General features: G+C 36.0%; 1 long non-coding RNA gene across 1 annotated transcript in view; it reads left to right on the top strand.

The window, feature by feature from the left end:
• Window positions 1–12,585, top strand: part of LOC141278603 (uncharacterized) — a 37,559-nt gene extending 24,974 nt beyond the window's left edge. The window contains exon 3 of the long non-coding RNA XR_012331560.1: window positions 12,328–12,585. This is a non-coding gene — a long non-coding RNA (uncharacterized lncRNA). The remainder of the gene's footprint in view (window positions 1–12,327) is intronic.
• Window positions 12,586–20,637: the final 8,052 nt, after the last annotated feature.

Here is a 20,637-nt window from a genome sequence, read left to right as displayed (position 1 = left end):
CCCCTGCTTTCCTGTGGGTGCCAAGCACCCTTCTCTATTCCCAGCATGGTGGTCCCCACTGGTCTACTCCAATGGCTTTCTCAGTGGTCTCTTGCATTCAGTCAATCCCTTCTTTAATCTATTCTTTACTCTCAGCTAGAATATTAAAAAAGTAAAAAGTAAAAGCATAAAATGGGTTAAGTCTTTCTTAAGACCATTTAATATATTTCAGTGTCTTTTAGAATAAAATCCAAGCTACTTAAATGGCTTACAGGGCCTCCCACAATGGGGGTGGTCCTCACCTATCATCTCAATCTTGTCTCTTACATACCTTCTTATATTTCTTTCACAGTTAGTTTCTTCTAGCTTTAGTGAGGTACTGTTAACACTCTGGCCTCTGGGCCCTCAAAAAGACTGACTTTTCCCTGAGCCTGGAAGTTCTGCCCCATTCCCTACTTTCACCAAGTTACTATGCACCCATCTTTGAGGTTTCAAATAAGATGTCATCTCCTTGACCCAACCCTAGGTTGTCAAACACTAGATTGGATCCCATAATATCCTGCATATCTCTTTTATAATGCCTACTACACATATAATTACTTATTTAATGCCTATACTCTCTGCCTTACTATAAATTCCATGAGAGCAAAACCTAAATCTATTTTATTGCTATCTCCCTAACACCAAGCCCAGGCCAGGCTGATAACAGATGCTAAAAAAGATTATGAATGAGTAAATGAATGGCTTTTTTTCGAGAATCTACTGTATGACTATTATAAAGTTTTCTTTGAGATGAAGCAAAAGCTCTCCCTAAATCTAGGCTAGTCCTTCGTATTAATAACTTTAAGTTCTAACTATACACTGTGGATAGATGGAAGATCCACCTTCCCCAAAATATCTTACCTGGTAACCTGTCATAATTTCTCTCCTTTGTTATTTGTTCTAAAACTGCCCTGCCTCTACCCAACTCACTTAAAGTCCCTAATTATAGGATAAAAAAAATATATTAATTGCTTTCCCAAAGGTCAGTGTTAAAAATCTTGCTATTTTTTCAGGAAAAAAAATACAAATAACTGAGTCCACTGGGGTAAACCTTTGTCAGTCACAGACATACCTTACTAAAAGTGACTTTTGATTGATAGTGACTTGTAAAATAATGTACTACCTTGTAAGGAACATTTGTGGGAAGGCAATATAGAGATTTCTTTGTGATTAGTTCTTATTTGTGTGTGTGTGTGTGTGCTCTAAGGGATTAGTTTTTTCTTTTTAAAAATTTTTAACATAAAGCTCTTCTTTCCTCCTCTGCAATTCTTGAGTACCACTGAGCATATTTTGATTATTTTTGGTGCCATTGTTTGATAGTCTTCTTTCTTTAGGTACAATTCTCTGACATACACTGCTTGACAGAAAAAAGTATCTACAAGAATTTCCTGAGAAGACATTCATATGCAGCATGTGTTAGATTTTTCATTTTCATTTGGCATTTTCCAACTCAACTAATTATGTTATCAGTCAATGTACACATTAAAAAAGAAAGTTCTAAGTAAGAAAAAAGCACAAAAAACCTTGAAGTCCTGCTGCCTAACTTGAGAGATATTCCTGACATCTTTAAATAGAAGAAAATTATATTGGTGCTTTTACATATCTGCATATTGCGTGTTTCTCTGTCTGTCTCTCTCCACCTCCACCCTCTTTCTTTCTATATCTATTTCTCTAAAGACTTCTTTCTCAAGAATACAGGGTCTTTACTGATCCACTCAATGGTAATGGTTGCTACAGAGTTTATTGGCCTTTTCTGGGTTGTTGCTAGCTGTGGAGGTCTTGACACATTGCATCTCTCCATCAAATATATCTATTACTTACATTTCTCATTCTCTTTCTTAGGCTATAAGGTATGCAAAAATTCTGCCAAATGTAAAAATGAATGGCCAGTTGTGACATGAATTGAGAATGTGGCAATGAACATATACTGCCAGTACATACTTACAAGCAAATACAGTGCTCCCCTTCCCGTATCCACCAGGGGATTGGTTCCAGGACCACTACCTCCTCACCCTTGATAGCAAAATACACGGATTCTCAAGTTCCTTATATAAAATGGTGTACTACAGTTGGCCCCCTATATTGTGGGTTCTGCATCTGCAGACTTAACCAACTGCAGATCAAAAATCGAAAATCGAAAATCAGTGGGAGGTTGGTTGAGTCTGTGGATGCGGAACAAGCAAATACAGAAGGCCGATTGTAACTGTATTTCATCATCTATTCCAATCGACTGTATTTTAATCAGTCAGTCAGCCATTGATTATAAGGCACATCATTATATGCATCACTAAGAAAGAGAACATATTTCCATTTAAATTTGACACATCATCACTTGTAAGATGAACCTCCATTTCATAGATGAAAGACATGGAGAAGGAGGGCACCACAGATTGATGAAATGTAGTGAACGTATGTATGTTGATGTGCCTCTTCCTCTTGTACTTCTAGTGTCAACTACCAAGCATATTACATTGATATTTTACTTACCTGCCTTCTTTCACTCTTCTTTTTTCAAATCAAATTTACGTGCAAGTAGTTTTGCTGATATAGCCTTGATTTTAGGATGCAGTTTAAGGCCTGTGCTTGGGTTCTCTCCAACGTATGTCATGGAAAATATTTGTTCTTGCATGTTTCAGAAAGCTCCAGAGTAAGTCAGAGGAATTGAGAGAGGTAGAAAACAGCTTGTTCTTCTTCCCAACCACATCAGATTAACCATTGAGCATAAGCTTTCAAAAGAGACTCTATGTTAGGGCTGCAGGACATCAAGAAGAAAGTGATGGTGTACATTGTCCATTATCTCTAATGTTCCATAATTGGTTCCAAAGCATGATACTCTCAAAGTGTTTTCCTCTGCCTCATGGTGGATTTGGCTGGTGATTGCTTTGCTGATCATGATTCTTGGACCTTGGATCTGCTGCTTGCCTGCAGTTTATTTGCCTTTTTCTAACTCTTTTCAAGAAGAAAAGAGGGATCACCCTGCAGGGATACCACTTCATGACTGGGATAGCAGTATTTAATTTTTGTATATAGTTTTAACTCTAACTTCTCTGGTTGGCAGAGTGAGCTGCTCCTCACAGATGCATCTCCCAGAATGTTTTAATGAGAAATGAGAGGAGAGAGAATTTATTCTCATTGACTTCTTTACTCCTAAGTAGCCTTTCCTGAACGTGGAGACTTAAATTTTATTTGTTGCCTCAATTGATGTATTTTAGCCAGTGAAGCAAAGTTTAGCAATTTTCTTTGTAATTAGTACTAGCCAACCCATACAAGGGTGTTAGTTTATCTTTTTTTTTTTTTTGCGGTACGCGGGCCTCTCACTGTTGTGGCCTCTCCCGTTGCACAGCACAGGCTCTGGACGCGCAGGCTCAGCGGCCACGGCTCACGGGCCCAGCCGCTATGCGGCATGTGGGATCTTCCCGGACCGGGGCACGAACCCGTGTCCTCTGCATCCGCAGGCGGACTCTCAACCACTGCGCCACCAGGGAAGCCCCAGTTTATCTTTTTGTTTTTTTAAATCAAAGTGATTTTCATCCATAACAACTTGGTGTATATATATATTCTCTTTTTCTCATCTCCATCAATGAAATAACAAAAAAGTTTTTAAATTCCTTGGACAAATGGAAATTTTAAATTTCAAATCTGTTGGCATCAACAAAGATGTTAAATATTGTCATTAAATTTTGTAGTTTGATATTTTTATTCTAGCACAAACTTAGTAGGAATGTTAAACAAAAAAATGATTTAATGTGTGGCTAATTTTTATTAGAAATAAGCAAGGTGATACATACGTTCAGCTTTTTTGAAAAAATCATTTAAAAAAATAAATTCATTTTTGTCTGTGCTGGGTCTTTATTTCTGTGCGCGGGCTTTCTCTAGTTGCAGTGAGCAGGGGCTACTCTTCATTGCGGTGCACAGGCTTCTCATTGTGGTAGCTTCTCTTGTTGCAGAGCGTGGGGTCTAGGCGCGTGGGCTTCAGTAGTTGCAGCATGTGGGCTCAGTAGTTGTGGCTCACGGGCTCCAGAGCGCAGGCTCAGTAGTTGTGGCACATAGGCTTAGTTACTCTGCCTCACGTGGGATCTTCCCGGACCAGGGATAGAACCCATGTCCCCTGCGTTGGCAGGAGGATTCTTAACCACTGTGCCACCAGGGAAATCCTTGAAAAATTCATTTTAATGGCAATTATTAGTCAAGATTCTTACCTACTTCAGAAAAATTTCTTGTGACATCTCTTTCAATTTGCTAGGCTAACATAATAGGACTAAGCTTACCTTCAGTCAGCTTTTGGATCTTTTACTTGGCCATCCTGGAACCCAAACGAGTTTTTAAGTATAGCACCACCTCCACATTAGTTTCCTGGATTTGCATGAATTGATGTGTCATTGCACCTATTTCTCAAACTGTGTTTTTTCCATTTTTGAAAAGTAGTGTTCTTGGCCAGCACTGTATGATATAGACTAATGATAGGACTCTCCATCCTCTGACTGCTGTATATGTAACATAGCTCTTAATTGGCAAAGTCTGCTTTTGACAATTGAAAACATAAGCATAACAGAGAGGATAATGATACACACAAATCAATTAAACTGATTTGAGCCTGCAATGTTGGTGCATCATTTAGTTTTGCAGACAGGTATCCTTAATCAGACAGTATAGGAGATATCTCCGGTCCCAGAGAACTTTTATTAAATCACTGAACCTCAAATACACTTTAGCTTTACATTCATTTTAATAGTCAGAGGTGATGCTTGGATTTAAAGAGTACTAACATTCAGTTGTAATTTTCTCAGTAATTTTAAAGTGCTTTGTGGTTTTTGCTTTTGAACAGAGGAAAGAAATATATCAGAGCTGTCACAAATCTTTCATACCCTGATATCCTACTCCCCCTTCAATCCACAGATCTTTTATTAAATTCCACCATGCCTCTGCGGGAAATGTGAATAGTCATTGAAACTCGTTCTAAGCCAGGATTTGAAAGCTGATACACTGAAAAATGTACTCAGTGTATGTTAAATGAACACCAAACTCCCTGACAATGAGAGGACTAATATAAGACTATGACACAGTTAAATTTAGAAATAAGATTAAAAATAGTCCCTGGGTTTTCATTTCAAGGTCATTCACAGACACAATTCTCATAGTCCTGTGGAATTCCATCCCGGTTAGATTCCATTTCACATGTGGAGTAGTCTTTTGTCTTTTCAGCCTATTATGACTTTTGAAGAAATACAAGAAAGGTAACTAATATATATTAAGTATCCACTATATTACTGAGATTATGCACAATGCTTTCCTTTATATCCGATAATGATGATGATGGTGATGATGATGATATTACCTGATGTTTTTTGGACCTAAGTGTGCTAAGTATTGATAATATCCATTCTTACTCATACTTTTTCCCATCAAAAGACTGTGAATTTTGCAAATGAAGAAATTGATGTTTACAGAGGTTTCATAATTTGTTGAAAGTGGCTGCCACTTTTACTAAATGTAAAGTAAGATTTGGAACTCAAGTTTCTTTGTCTCCAAAGCCCATATTCTGAAAAAAATGTGAATGCAAAAGTTTGGGATTCAGACTGTCTTAATGTTTTTCATTCATGAATTGCTGATAATAATAATAATACCTACACCAGAGGATTGTTGTGAGAATACAATTAGTGAATACATATAAAGTTTTCATAATAATTGTACATGGCATATGGTAAATATTTAAGAAACATTAGCTGTTAATACTTCTGTTTAATAATAAAAATAATTATTAGGTTGTTATATTCCAAAAGACAGCAATCTTTTCTTCATATATCTTATTTTATTATTGTAATACAATAGAATACAAAACACTAAAAAAAAGTATCTATAAACATTCTCCTTTCATTCTATCTTCCCAATACATTAAAATGGCAAAGTTTGAAATATTTATGCAAAGTATTATCTAATTAAATATTTCTGGGATCTATGACCTATTTTGTAAAATCAGCATGTCAAAGATAAGGATATTTCAAAGCCAACATTTACTAAAAGCTTTAATATTTGATCCTCAACCACTGTTTCATTTTCAAAATGTTCATCATCCTAGAGAAATGGGAAATTGAATATAAAGCATTGTGTGAAACTAACTTTGTTTTTGGTTGTTCCCACCACACAGATAATGTTCAAAGGTTCAGACACTGCTGTATTTTTGAAACAGCCCTAAAATCCTTTTCTTTCATATCCTTAATGGACTGGGAAAATTTTTCCTGTATTTGAGACTTAAGTTTGTTTCTGTTTATTAGTAATACATTATCTAGTGACAGCCAGTCAATAAGCATTTTGGCAGGACACCTGTCCTTAAAATGGCTAAGTTTTCAGCAAGGCCTTGATGAAACAACTTTGAAGGCTGAGATCATTCTCAGTTTAAGACAGTGATAACAGCATGTATGGTTATTCCCTTCTCCAGAAATTCGTTTCCCAGTGAGACAGATAGCTTGCCAAGAGCTCACCACTCTTGCTGAAGTGTTTTTGTAACTGGCATCACTCAACAAAATAGCAGTTTTACCCAAGCTTACAATTAGTAGAAGGCTTTTGAAGTACACTGAAACCATAGCAAGGAATACCAGCAGAAGCTGGCTCTTAAGAAGGCTTCTTTCACTCTTCTAGGCCAACAAAAATGGCCTTTTAATATTACTTTTTAGTCATGGTTGTGTTTCAGATGAGTTATTCAATCAATAATAGTTGCCTTTGAAACAGTTAGGTTGATGCTGTATGTACAGTGTGGAAATCATTAGTGCAGTTCACCAGCTGTTTCTGATCTTTGGCTGCCTGGTAGGATTTTCTTTTCTGATTTCCTCTTTACTTGGCTTCCTCAGGTGAGTCCATGTGACTAGTTCTGGCCAAAGGAGTCATGAACAGAAGCAACATGGGTCACTTCTGGGCCAAAACATTTAACTGACAGAGTGAGACTTTCATGAACTGTCTTTCCTGCTGTCACAGTGATTGGAAGCATTCCAGATAGTGGTTGCAACATCCATCAGTCTGGTCTCTGAAAGACAATGAAGAACAATACCCTCAAATGATCTGCACCAGATGTACAGAGTGAGCAAAACAATAAACATTTGTTATGTTAGCCACTGAGACATTTAGGGTTGTTTGTTACCACAGCATAACCAAGCCTATCCTGAGGGATTCATGCAATAAGAATTACAAAAATTTGTGGCCATTCAAAGAGCAAACTGGAAGAGGCAAGCTGGCATTTTTAGCAAGTTACTTTTACAGTCTTTAATGACATACTTATACTTGTTGCAACAGGCAGTCAAATTTGTTTCATGGGAAGTTAGATCCTAAAACTGGAGCTGTGATTTCTGAAGTCAATACCGAATACCTAAGTAGTCATCATGAAGCAAATACTCACTATGAATTTTTGCAATATCTTAAACTTTATTTTAAATATACATGTGATTGTAACATGTATATGTATATATATATATCTGCTTAGAGTGAAGAACTAGAGTAATTGTCTCATAAATCAGTTATTACTTATGTTCATTCAAAATATTATTACTTTAGATCATTTTTCATGATAGGCTACATTGTAAAAATGTATTATATTCTCAAAGTGAAAAAACGAAACATAATAATTAGAGACAAATTTCTCATCTATGCAGTATTCTATTGCACAGGGGCACCAAACTTTGGTTGCTCTCCTTGCTTTGATCAGAAGTACTTGTCTCAAACTTCTTTATTTCCTGTAATAAGCCAATTGTATATCATCATTCATCACATATCTAAATCTTGCATGGATTATTTTGTATTTTTACTGTACACTACTTTCTAAGGGTAACAAATTGCCTATGTTTAGAACTCACTAGGAATATCAGTGCTTAAAAAAGTGTCTTAAATTTCCTTTTCTAAATGTTTTATAACATTAAAGTTAGTGGAAACATCAAAGTTCAGCGTATTAAAACTTCCCTGTTTTAATGTGTTTCAATCTTATTTTCTCTTTTTTTCAGTTTTTCCAGGTGTAACCACACCAGTAATTTTAGTCCATTCTATTATGGTATCACTTTTAATCCCCCATTATTTTCAGTATCCATCTTAGGTACTTCTCCAACATTGTGCTGTCACACATTCAAAACGTAAACAATGACCAGGTGTCAGAAACTGCATCTTACAATGATGCATGATTATGTTACACTGAGAATAAAGACCTAGATTGTTATTTCTAAAAGAACTCATAGGGCTTCCCTGGTGGCGGAGTGGTTGAGAGTCCGCCTGCCGATGCAGAGGACACGGGTTCGTGCCCCGGTCCGGGAAGATCCCACATGCCGCAGAGCGGCTAGGCCCGTGAGCCATGGCTGCTGAGCCTGTGCTGCGCAACGGGAGAGGCCACAACAGTGAGAGGCCCGCGTACCGCAAAAAATAACTAAATAAATAAAAGAACTCATATTTGTTAATCTTACAGTTTTATAAGGCCTATTGATTTAAGCAGTATTTTCATAATAACCTAAACTGAACTTTCCCTCAGAAAATATTTTAAAAGTTTTTAATTGTCCTTTTTCATCCATGCAATAACATGCTATTTTTGTCTGCAAAATGGTATAAAAACAAATTTCCTGTATTAATGGATTTCAGAATATACTAAAGCTCATAACAAGGCACACTCTATGAAACAAACCATCTTTTGTTAAGAAATGAAATCACTCCATCTTGGATGATTCAAAATAAGGTGTGTGAAATTAATTTATTGAACAAGTAAAATTTGAAGTAAGGTACTGAAATTTAGTTCTTTCATGGAAGGGTAGACAGTGATTTCTTTCAGAATATGTGTCTGACTTTGATTAAAAGTCTTCTGTTATGCTGCACAGATGAAAGAACAAACTATATTTGTTTTAAATGATAGCACTGGATTCTGAAACTGAGCCCAGAAGATTAGATGCAGATTTTAAAGGATAGTACACATCTGTGCACTATTGCAGGTTCTTAAAACTCCACACCACAAGGTCAGATGAAAATACCAATGACCATTTGCTGTTCATTCTTTTGTGACAAAACAGATTGGCAATAGCTAATATTTCTACAATTTGTCCCTAGGCAAATTTAAAAGCATATGTTAACTTCAACACAAAAGCTATGTTGAAACATTGACTCATTTCTACTTTTGCCTGTTCATTAAAACACACACACGCACACACACACATCTACCCACCTTTATTATTTTTGAGTATACTTAAATAATCAGTGTGTATAAGAAATGGTACCCAATGTATACTCAGTTAGGATTTTGGAAAGTTGAAGCAACATAGTCCTAAATTACATACAACAAAAACTTTGTCATATGTTTTGAGTTGGATGAATTATCTTTTGTTTATATAGTATATGCCAAAAATAACAAAAAGAAGCAACTCAGGAAAGTCCAAGGTAATCAGCCATATATGACAACATTATCATGGATAATCTACAAATTAGAAAATTTATGTACAAGTAGTCGTAAGTATAACTTTAATCCACCTGTTTTGAAATAATTTTGAGGCATCTTCTAATAAAAGCACAGGTACATGAAATATAAAACCATTAGTCCAAAATTAAAACATAAAGCTCAAATTATAAAGATGAGGATGGGGTAATTAAACAGAAGACAACCTCTGTTAACTAACCTCCATTTAATACCTTACCCAAATAAAAAGCCTTGTGTATCAATGAAAAGATTAACAAACAAATTAATATTTATGTGCTTTCAGTTTAAAGAATATGTTTATATGTATGTAATTTTTAATAATTTCCATGTTTTTCAGAAATTTTAGATAAACAACCAATTAGATCCCAATTGTGTAAGGATAACAAGGTAGCTAGTGCATTAAGAAACAATTAGAGAGGAAAATAGTAGCAGCTAGGCATAAATCGTAGTTCCAAGCAGAAGTGGATTTGCCATGTAGCTAATAAAGGTTAAGCTTCAAGGCTCTGAACTTACACGAGCCCCTTCCATATCCCTGCACTTAATTTTTTTTTTTTTTTTTTTTTTTTTTTTTTTTTTTTTGGCGGTACGTGGGGCTCTCACTGTTGTGGCCTCTCCCGATGCGGAGCACAGGCTCCGGACACCCAGGCTCAACGGCCATGGCTCATGGGCCCAGCCGCTCCGCGGCATGTGGGATCTTCCCAGACCGGGGCACGAACCCGTGTCCCCTGCATCGGCAGGCGGACTCTCAACCACTGCGCCACCAGGGAAGCCCCCTGCACTTAATTTTGTGTTCATAATTTTGAATTCTCTTTTCTTAGGGCTACCAAAATTATATAGACCTGTGGCCGCATAAATCTTGGTTCCTGGCTCCAAGTTTCTTGTCAGTTAGGGAAAAATGTAGTTGATCATACAATGCTCAGTGTTTAATAATAGGGAATTTGCCAGTTCATCAGGAATAATAGACATTTTTTTCCAGTTGATATGCTCATAGAGAAATTTACTATTAAATATATTGAAAAAATAAGTCCCTTGGCAATGATGTTACAATATGGCAATATATCACAGAAAAATGAAGTGTTATTCTACATACAGTGTTCCTTTATATAAGCAGCAAAGACATGCTATTAAAGCATATTTCACACACTGGTTTTTTGTTTTCAGGATGGCACAAAGGGGTCCTGGAGTCAAGTTTGCTGGGAAAGTTTGTTATGGGATGGAGGGTGGAGAAGAATAATAGCAGCCTCAAGGGGAGGAGAGAGAGAATAGAATAGAAAGAAGATGAACTAAAAGAACAGGCATATCATGTACAGAAAGGCTATTATCCAGCTACAGTAGAATAGAATGATGAACCGTCTTGTGGAACCACAAAATTCAATGACTTGTGTAGAATTTTCCATTGCCACCATGTATAAAATGAAAGCAATAAAATCAAAGCATTATTAGTAATGAAGAAACTGTATTTTCAATGCCACTAACTGAAAAGATGATATAAAGGTAATTGGTCATGAGAATGTTTAGCATTAGTAATGGATTTTAAAAATTGCTTTACCATAATTAAATTACAAAAGTCACTGTTTCATTGCAGGGCATTCCAATATACCATATTAAAGAAAACAATAACTGTTTCAAACACAGTATGGATATTATTTTCCAACAATAAGCATTGAAATTAGGACTTGTTCATTGCTATATTACTGGCATATTGAAGGTGCCTGACATATACCAGATTCTCAGTAAATATTTTTTAATAAGTTAAAAATTCACATGAAACACTTATGAAACTCTAGAATTTTAAAGTATTATTTTAAGAAAGGCATAATATAGGTATTAATATACTTACTGTATACAGTAATTATGAAAAAGGACTCATTGTACAATAAACTATATACACATACTAAAATTCACAACTTTACATTATGAATTTAATATATTGCAAACTATTAGCTAATCATTGTAAACATAAATTACACTCTGCAACCAATAATTTGCTTAGGGAATGCTGGGAGTGAAAGGTGATTTCGATTATTTATATCACTTTAAAAAACTATCTAGGGAAATTTATAATCTGCCTTCATTTTCTCATGTAGCAAATAGAAATACTTAGAATTATTCACTAGACTGTAGAAAAGCAGTAAAATTTTGTGGTTTTTTGTGGTACGCGGGCCTCTCACTGTTGTTGTGGGCTCTCCCGCCGCGGAGCACAGGCTCCGGACGCGCAGGCTCAGCGGCCATGGCTCAGGGGCCCAGCCACTCCGCGGCACGTGGGATCCTCCCAGACCGGGGCGCAAACCCGCGTCCCCTGCATCGGCAGGCGGACCTTCAACCACTGCGCCACCAGGGAAGCCCTGGATAATTTTTATAGAATTAACAATTGAGCAATGTATTGATAATATTTAAGAGCTTCATCAAAGGCTTTAGGTGGGAGACTCTGAAGAAATCTTTCTTAATGAGTTTAACTTTATTTTTCTTTGTACCTTTGTACTCCCAAAGAATAGCCTTGAAGGCTAAAAGAACTCAAAAAAAGAACTAAAACTACTTCCTCAGAAGTGTGTTTAGAAAGAAGAAATATAATGGCACATACTCTTCAATCCTGGCAATAATTAGTGTTTATATGTGTATTATATAGTATTGTTTATTTAACTACTCCCCGACAGAGTCAGTTTCTTATCATCTATTCTCTACTTGAGTCTTTGTCTAGTGCCAGCAGCTTGGGACTCTGCCATATACATTATGAAATAAATTAAAGGTAGGGTTATTTAGATTGTTTTGAATGAAAAATGCAGAAACTCAGAGACTTTTAGTTAAGATAATTATTTCCTATTTAAGTTTTTATACAATAAAAATATACTTTTCCATCTACCCTTTTTTCCCTTCAGGCTAGAGATAACCTCTCGATGATACACCAAGAAAGAGAAAAAAAAAAATGGTGTATTTCTCACTGGTATGTCCCTTTTACTGATTAAAACAATATGTCAATATGTGTGTCTGAGTGGTAAAAACACATTAATAAATTACTACCTGAGTCAGCCATTTGGACCTTTGCATTTAGTTACACCATTACTGAATTTACAGTTTGCCAAAATAACTCCTATGTGTACATCAGTTAATTTACTATAATTTTATAATTTTGAGTTATGGAGTATCATATGATCTTTAAGTTATGTAAGTAGAATGTACCTATTTTTGAGTAACTAATAATTAAAACTTTGGAACATATTTTAAGATGAAAATTCTAATCCCCTTTATTTTAAGAAATATTACAGATGTTTAGATACAAGAATATTGCAATAACAAGAGGATTTGTGATATTTGATATAAAATATTTCCGGTTTAAAACAGAGACAGAAGTAGAGGTGTATCATCCTATCCATTATTTGGGACAGAATTGTTAAAAATCTTACAGGGCAGGATTGGGCTCTTAAAGAGAATTATCAGCTAAAGTAAAGTGCTACTTAGGTACAAGGAAAAGGGCACAAAAACACAAGAGCAAGTATACATAGGGCAGGTAGCACACATGTTAGAAATAATCTAGGGGCTAAAAGTAGGCACTTTCCTGAAGCAGATACAGAATTAATCAAAAGATTGACGTCTAATTACAGGAAAGTCCTGGGCTAACAAATATAGAGGGCTAAGAAAATCAACATTTAATCTGAAAGGGTTAAACCTGGCTATGATTATCTTGAAATTGAAATGGAAATGTTCCTTTCTGGCTGTAATGAATCAGCTTAAAATTCTGAAGTTGTTCAGGACCAAGGACAAATGCAATTCAATACAGCCTCATAGATTTTCTCATCCCACTTGTCTGAGAATCATATATAGTCATATAGCTGGAAATGACTTTAGAAATTATCCATCCCAACTCTTTTACTTTACAGGTAAGAAAACTGAGGCACAGAGTCATTACTAACTTATCCAGTCACCCTGTTAGAAAGGGGTAAGGTTCAGTTTAGAACCTAAGTTTGCTTATACCTGGTACAGTATTCTCTGAGACATACAAATATATAAATTTACATGCACAGAAGATTTTGGCTGTTTTTATATTAAGAAGTTAATTTATATTTAACTTTTGTGTATGTATTTCTAAGGGTGTGTGTGTAGAGGTTAATAGTCTAAATGAACAGAAAAACCTTTTTCTAAATAGCCCAGATTGTCTCAGACCAAAATGTTCCCTTCCTAGTTTTGGTATGTTTATTTGGAAATGGCCAGAAGGAAGCTGACCAAATTTAAAATATCTCCTCAGATCTTTTTTTCTTTTGTTTAGCAATGTTTAAAGAAAATTTTAAAATATATTCTAAATAGTCACTTGCTATTTTAATCTCTTTATTCTTCAATTTTCCAGTCTAGTATCTGAGAACTCTTCTATATTTGTCTTTTTTTTTTACGTTGGTCTGTGTTTTTGTATTGTCATTAATTTAAAAATGTAAAAAGTTTTGCTAAATTGGTTTGTTTTTTTATTTGAAGGTTTGGTCAAGAAGAATTTGAAATTATAAAAAGTATACTATTGTTGAGATTTTATGAGAAAGCATCAATTAAGGGAAAAGTTGTATTATTGTTAGAGAATATTTTGTCTACTTTAGGCAGAGAGACTAAGAGGAACTAAAGCAAAGGCTAAGTTCAACTAATAGTATAAGATCCAGAGGCTTATTTTATGACCTATATAGTCACTGAAATAATAAGCTAAATTAGAAAATGGAAAGATGAATCCTAATTTGGGAACAGTATTTTTTTAAAAAAACAAAACCTTGTGAATAAGGAATATTACAACCTCTTGATATAGTGGAAAGATAATGAATTTTGGAGTCTGAATGCAGATGTTAGCTTGACTCTCTCTACATAATGTTGGGAAATTTTCTTAGCCTCCTATCAATCCCAGTTTCTCTCTTTGAAAAATAAGAATATGCTTTTGGATAGCATTAAATCACACAAGTAGACATATTCATCCTCCCTGATGAGGATTCTAAATAGCTGAAATGTAAATATCTGTCCTTGTCTCCATTCCTCCTCCTAGAGCCAGCTATCAACACTCAGGCCAATCCTTTAAGGTCTTTGGCTTTGATCCAATTTGCCATGAACTCTGGTGCAAGGTTCCAGAGAATTTATAAAGATATGGTATCCAGAGTTCCCTTTCACCAGTCTGTCTAGCTCTTGGAGTTTGTGATAAACTCCCAGAGCCAGGTTACTAACTCTTATTTCAGACATAGTGTTCTCCAGAAAGGAATCTGGGAGAATCTTAGGGATTTTAGATCTAATCTTGGACTAAATGTTGTCCAAAAACTTCTGCCTATTTCTGTGTGGATCTCTAGGTTATTTTATCCTTCAGCACCTGCTACCTCATCCTACTTTTCTGTGGGGTTTTTGGAAGGAAGTTGACTGTTGAAATTTGCCTGGCTATTGAAAAAGAAGTTTTCTTTCATTTTGCACTGGGTATACCATTTCTAATTTGGACTAAGCTGTTTCTACATGTCAAACTACCACACTTTAACCTAATCTAAAGTAAAGGGACCCCATGTGGAGATCACAGACATATTTTTCCATAGATTATAATAAAGTTAAACATAAAAAATAAACAAAAAATTTTAAAACACCCTCCCTTTTCTTAATGTATATGGTCTGGGAAAAATCAAGCAACAACATTAATAAGAAGGAGATAGGAGAATTTGGTTTTGCTGTGTTTCTTTTAAAACTTTATTCAGAGTTTGGCAGGACCAGTTGACCATTTGTACTCAGGTAGGTTCATCTGTGAGAGGGTATTCTTCACAAGTGGGGTTGCATAAAAAGATGAGACTTGGGCTTCCCTGGTGGTGCAGTGTTTTGAGAGTCCGCCTGCCGTTGCAGGGGACACGGGTTCGTGCCCCGGTCTGGGAAGCTCCCACATGCCGCGCAACGGCTAGGCCCATGAGCCATGGCCACTGAGCCTGCGCGTCCAGAGCCTGTGCTCCGCAATGGGAGAGGCCACAACAGTGAGAGGCCCGCATACTGCAAAAAAAAAAAAAAAAAAAAGATGAGACTTGAATTTACACTTCAACTTCAAAGTCTAAATATTAGTTTATGTTATATTTTCTAACCTGCTCAGGGTGAATTTATATGTGCAAGTGCAATGGAGCTTGGCTCCCTAACGTCAAAAAACGTTCAGTTTTACTTTCTTGTGAAATGTACACATGAAACATATTTCCATTTATTCATTCCACTAGTAGTCTGTGATGTAAAGTTACATATTTTAGCAAAGAAACAAATTACTTTCTGAAATCTTAATTAGAAGCTAATACTTGAATTTGATCACTGTCTTTACATCTCTACATCCTACCACAACACTCAAACATGTATACATTAAATCCAAGGAAAATTGTGAAAACATCTACCATTCGAGTTAAAGAAAAGCAAAAGGAAACTATTTTAAAAATCTGTACTTTAGGACTTCCCTGGTGGCGCAGTTGTTAAGAATCTGCCTGCTGATGCAGGGGACACGGGTTTGAGCCCTGGTTTGGGAGGATCCCACATGCTGTGGAGCAACTAAGCCCATGTGCCACAACTACTGAGCCTGCACCCTAGAGCCTGCAAGCCACAACTACTGAGCCCATGGGCCACAACTGCTGAAGCCCACGCGCCTAGAGCCTGTGCTCCACAACAAGAGAAGCACCACAATGAGAAGCCCGTGCACCACAACAAAGAGTAGCCCCCGCTCGCTGCAACTAGAGAAAGTCCGCATGCAGCAATGAAGACCCAACGCAGCCAAAAGTAAATAAATTAAAAAATTAAATTAATTTTTAAAAAGTGTATACTTTAGCACAAAGAAGAGGAAAAGCTATAATATTTAATTTTTGCTTCTGTGTACCTTGCTGTCATATCAGTTATTATCTTGAGACAATTTGGGACAAAAATCTGTGTGATTTCCTTTGCTTGCAGATTGCATACCTACATAATCGCATTAACATTTCCCTGTAGGTCTCAGTTTGCTTCTTGAACTTCAGAGCTGTAATTGTTGAAAAGGGTTTTTTATTTTTTCTTATATTCAGCCAAAATCTGCTTCCTGGAATCTCTACCGATTAGTACTCCTGAAAGTCCCTGGGTTCTGGGAGTCAGTAAGACTGGGGTCACATTACATCATCTCTGGCAATATATGAGACTTACCTGATAGTTTTGAACCTTAGTTTCCTTATCTGTAAAATGGGAGTAGCAGCATACACATAGTGTTTGAGTGTGGAATATAATAAGAGCTTTCTACTTATCAGTTTATCCTGCCTGCTCCTTTCTCCCCCTTCCTCAAGAAGGATCTTGTATCACTGAAGAGACAAGATGGGAATGGTTGAAACACTTAATGAACAATATGTCAGTATGTAATTAAGCATTAAATCACTACTGTGTCTAAATATACATGTGATTTGTGGTACACATTTAATATGCATAATGTGAATTTAAATTAGAACTCAATATTTTTCAAAAACATTATAATAATTTTCGCCTGCAATACTTGCATGTCCTTCTGTTTTCTCTTTCTCTGTTTATGGCCATCTCTGTTAACTGCTTCTCCCACATTCTCATGCCCATATCCAATCAGCTACCAAATCCTATTGATTCTATTCTTGTGTTGTTGCACATTTGACCCCATATATTTTTTTCCCACTTCCTGCTCTAGCCCTGGCCCTCCTTAACTTTTGCCTGTACCATCATATTTCATTCCCAACTGGTCTTCTTGGTCCAGTTATTTCCTTCTTCAATTCATTCAATAGATTCCAGCTGGTTTAATCTTCCCGAGCAGAGCTCTGATCAAGAAATTTCCTTGTTCAAATATTCTCAATTTCATACTTCTTGGAAAATGAAGTTCAAGCACCTTTTTTTGGAAATTAAGACTGTATATGACCAAACTTCACCTTGACTTACTCCTGTCTTACTCCTCACTACCCTGCTTGACAAACCCTAAAGCCTTGCCAAATTTTATACTTGCTGTTTTCCTTTTGCACTTTCCAACTCTTGTCTTTGAATAGTGCTTAACTTTAGTCTTGAATTACCCTTCCCTTTTTCCAGAATGTTTACCATCTTTAGTTGCTTACAACAGATACTACCTATGTCTCTCTCTTATTTGTGCTCCAACAGTTCATTGTGGCCATTTTAAAATGCTCGTATTATTTTGCCCTATTAACATGAACATGTTTAATCTCCTCATCTGTATTATAAACTGCCTGAAAGCTGTCTTTATATCTAGCTCTTTAGCTAGCAAAGTTTTTAACTTTTAGATACAGAATATTTCTTTTGAAGACTCAGTAGGTCACTGTGAGTTGGAACGGCAGAGTTTGTTTCATATAGGAGGACAGTCTTTGAATTTGGGCAGAAGAGAATTTACGAAAAGACTTTTCATGACAGAAGTTTGTAAAATAGAAGACAATCACCGAGTAAAGATTTGTGTTGAGGGTAGAGTTGGAAGTACTTCCAAGTAATTATAAAGATGTCTCATTGTAGAAATCTCAAAAAAAGACAGAAGAGTTTTAAAAGGTATAGGATGGGAAAGTAGAAAGAACATTACATCAGGAGGCAGGAGACTAGTCACAGTTTTACTTCTGATAGTTGTGAGAATTTTATAGACCTCAGTTACCATTGTGTGAAATTAACAGAAAAGATTCAGTGGTTTCTAATCTTTTCTAGCTTTAAAATTCTATACCTATAAAGAAATAATGGCTACTCTATGTTTTTGAGCAATTAGTGGCATATAAAAGCTGTACTTACGGAAGATAGGAAAAAGATCAAAGAGGTTTAAAAAAACTTTATAAATACAAAATTTTACCTAGTTTATTATTTTATATAAGTAAAAATAGTTAATAATTTTTGTAGAAATCTGTAGTTATATAGAGTTAAGGTTAGTGTATGTATATCCTCATATTGTCACTTTATCATTTACTATTTGAATGTTTGAAAATCAATAGAATAGAACCACAATAGTCTGGAGGGATTACAACTGTTGTCCAGGCCCACACTCAAACCATCCCAGACAAATGAGATTCTATCTTTGGTTTTAAATACCTCAAGGCAAATGGCAGTCTTTTCCTAGCTCAAATAGATCCAATTACCTCTAATGACCCTGTTACAGTTTATTGAGTGTCTGTGATACAGGTGCTTTTGCTGAAGCCTAAAGTAAAATTTTACAACCTTTTGTGAAATCTCCTGGGCAAAATGAATAAAAATTACTGAGACTTTTTTTCTACAAAAAGTATTTTTTCATCTGAATATTTATTGAGCACCTACTGTGTGAAAGAGGATGTGGTAGGCCCAACACAGAAGATAAAGATGAGTAAGATAGCCTTTGATCTCAGGGAGATTATACTTTGCTAAGATACAACAAACATGTGAAATAGATTGAACTTCTGAAGGGCTGACTCATGGCAGGTATTCAATAAATGACTGGTTTTTGTTTTGTTTTGTTTTTTTACGGTACGCGGGCCTCTCACTGTTGTGGCCTCTCCTGTTGCTGAGCACAGGCTCAGTGTCCATGGCTCACGGGCCTAGCTGCTCCGCGGCATGTGGAATCTTCCCAGACCGGGGCACGAACCCGTATCCCTTGCATTGGCAGGCGGACTCTCAACCACTGCGCCACCAGGGAAGCCCAATATATAACTGTTGACAAACCAAATAAGGTAGAGGTTAAAATATGTTATGTACTACCAGAGAGATACAAAAAGCAATGGGAACTCAATATCTTAGGGTTACCAGAAAAAGTTTCTCAGGACAGTTGTATTTGGGCCTTGAAATTAAGTTCTTAATATGAGTAAATGTTGGAAGGTCAGCAGGGTTTTGAATAATAGGAGAGAAAAATCCCAGAAAAAATTTAAAAGGCAGGTTAGCCTAGAGTAAAATTTGAAAACAAGGAATGGCCTAATTTGGCTGTATTATAAGGGAATATTGGAGAATAAAGTTAGAATGGTAAATGGCTAAAAAGATCTTCATTCTGTGGGCAACTTGGGAGTTATCAAGTATTTTTAAGTAAGGAAGTATTACATGAGATCTTTGCTTTCTCTTTTAGCCACTATACTTTAATATGACTATAGTGATTTTTAAATTGCACCTTCAATGCTTAGAAGTGCATGTACTGAAAATACAAAACAAAAAATCACATATCAGCCTTTTTATTTCTCACCACTCTGGGCAGCAGTGTCAAGAATCAAACGGATTGTTGGTTGAAGTTCTCACTGAGCCCTAGAAGGGGGTGTCAGGGAAGTAGTCGTATGTGGTGACGATTATGGACTTCACATTCCAGTGCATATGAATTTTTATTAACATTAGATTTACTATCATTATAAAATAAAGCAGGCCTAAATAACATAATTTTATAATCGAACATCATAAAATCATATTTTAAAAGTATATTTCCCTAACATAACAGAAATGCTAGATTTCTATTATTGGGTGCTTCTTGCCCTAAAATTATGCCAGAAAAAAATTATTTTGTTATGCCCAATCATCAAGAGGGAAAGGTATGTTTTTCAGACAATGTCATCATTAAATAACTTAATTTTTCAAGTGATGCTGGATGTTATATTCATTTGGTTCTGGGAGATATAATCTAAATGCATCCCTATGTTAACAATCCGATTACATGTTAAATGTGTGTTTAACCTCAACGCTTACTATAAACTGACAAATTCTAGCTAAATTTTCAACTTTAAATTCTTATTATAAGTGGATCATTTCACCTTACTGATCAAGAGTTTTTTCCTCAAGGTGTGCACGTATATTTTCCAAATTTAAAGTAATGAACATCTATTGTAAAATATTATGGAAATATTATGAAATATCTTCATTCTCCCTATCATTGAATTATACACTCAAACCCTTTGCCAGGTAACATTTTCTTATCTTCTACTAGGGTAGGTGGAGTATATTTTCCAACCACGTAGATGTTGGGCTTGGTCATGTGACCTGCTTTAGCCAATGGAATATGAGCAACCATATTACAGGAAGAGTGGTTTTGAATGTAGCAGTGTGGGTAAGCATGTGTTCTTGAGCTTCTGCTGTCCACCGTGAGAGGACTATGCCCTGATTAGTCTCTGGTTCTAGAGGAATGAAGACAGGTGGAGCAGAGTTGAACCTGATCTTCTGGAGTCCAATCCAGACTAACCGAGCCCTGGTAAGCCCAGCTGAAATATGCAGATCTGCAGCCAACCCGTAGTTTGATGAGTGAGGAAAAAACTGTTTGTTTT

This window comes from Tursiops truncatus, chromosome 4 (genome assembly GCF_011762595.2).
Source record: "Tursiops truncatus isolate mTurTru1 chromosome 4, mTurTru1.mat.Y, whole genome shotgun sequence".
In the NCBI taxonomy this organism is placed as follows: Eukaryota; Metazoa; Chordata; class Mammalia; order Artiodactyla; family Delphinidae; genus Tursiops; species Tursiops truncatus.
This window is presented reverse-complemented; position numbering and strand designations above follow the sequence as displayed.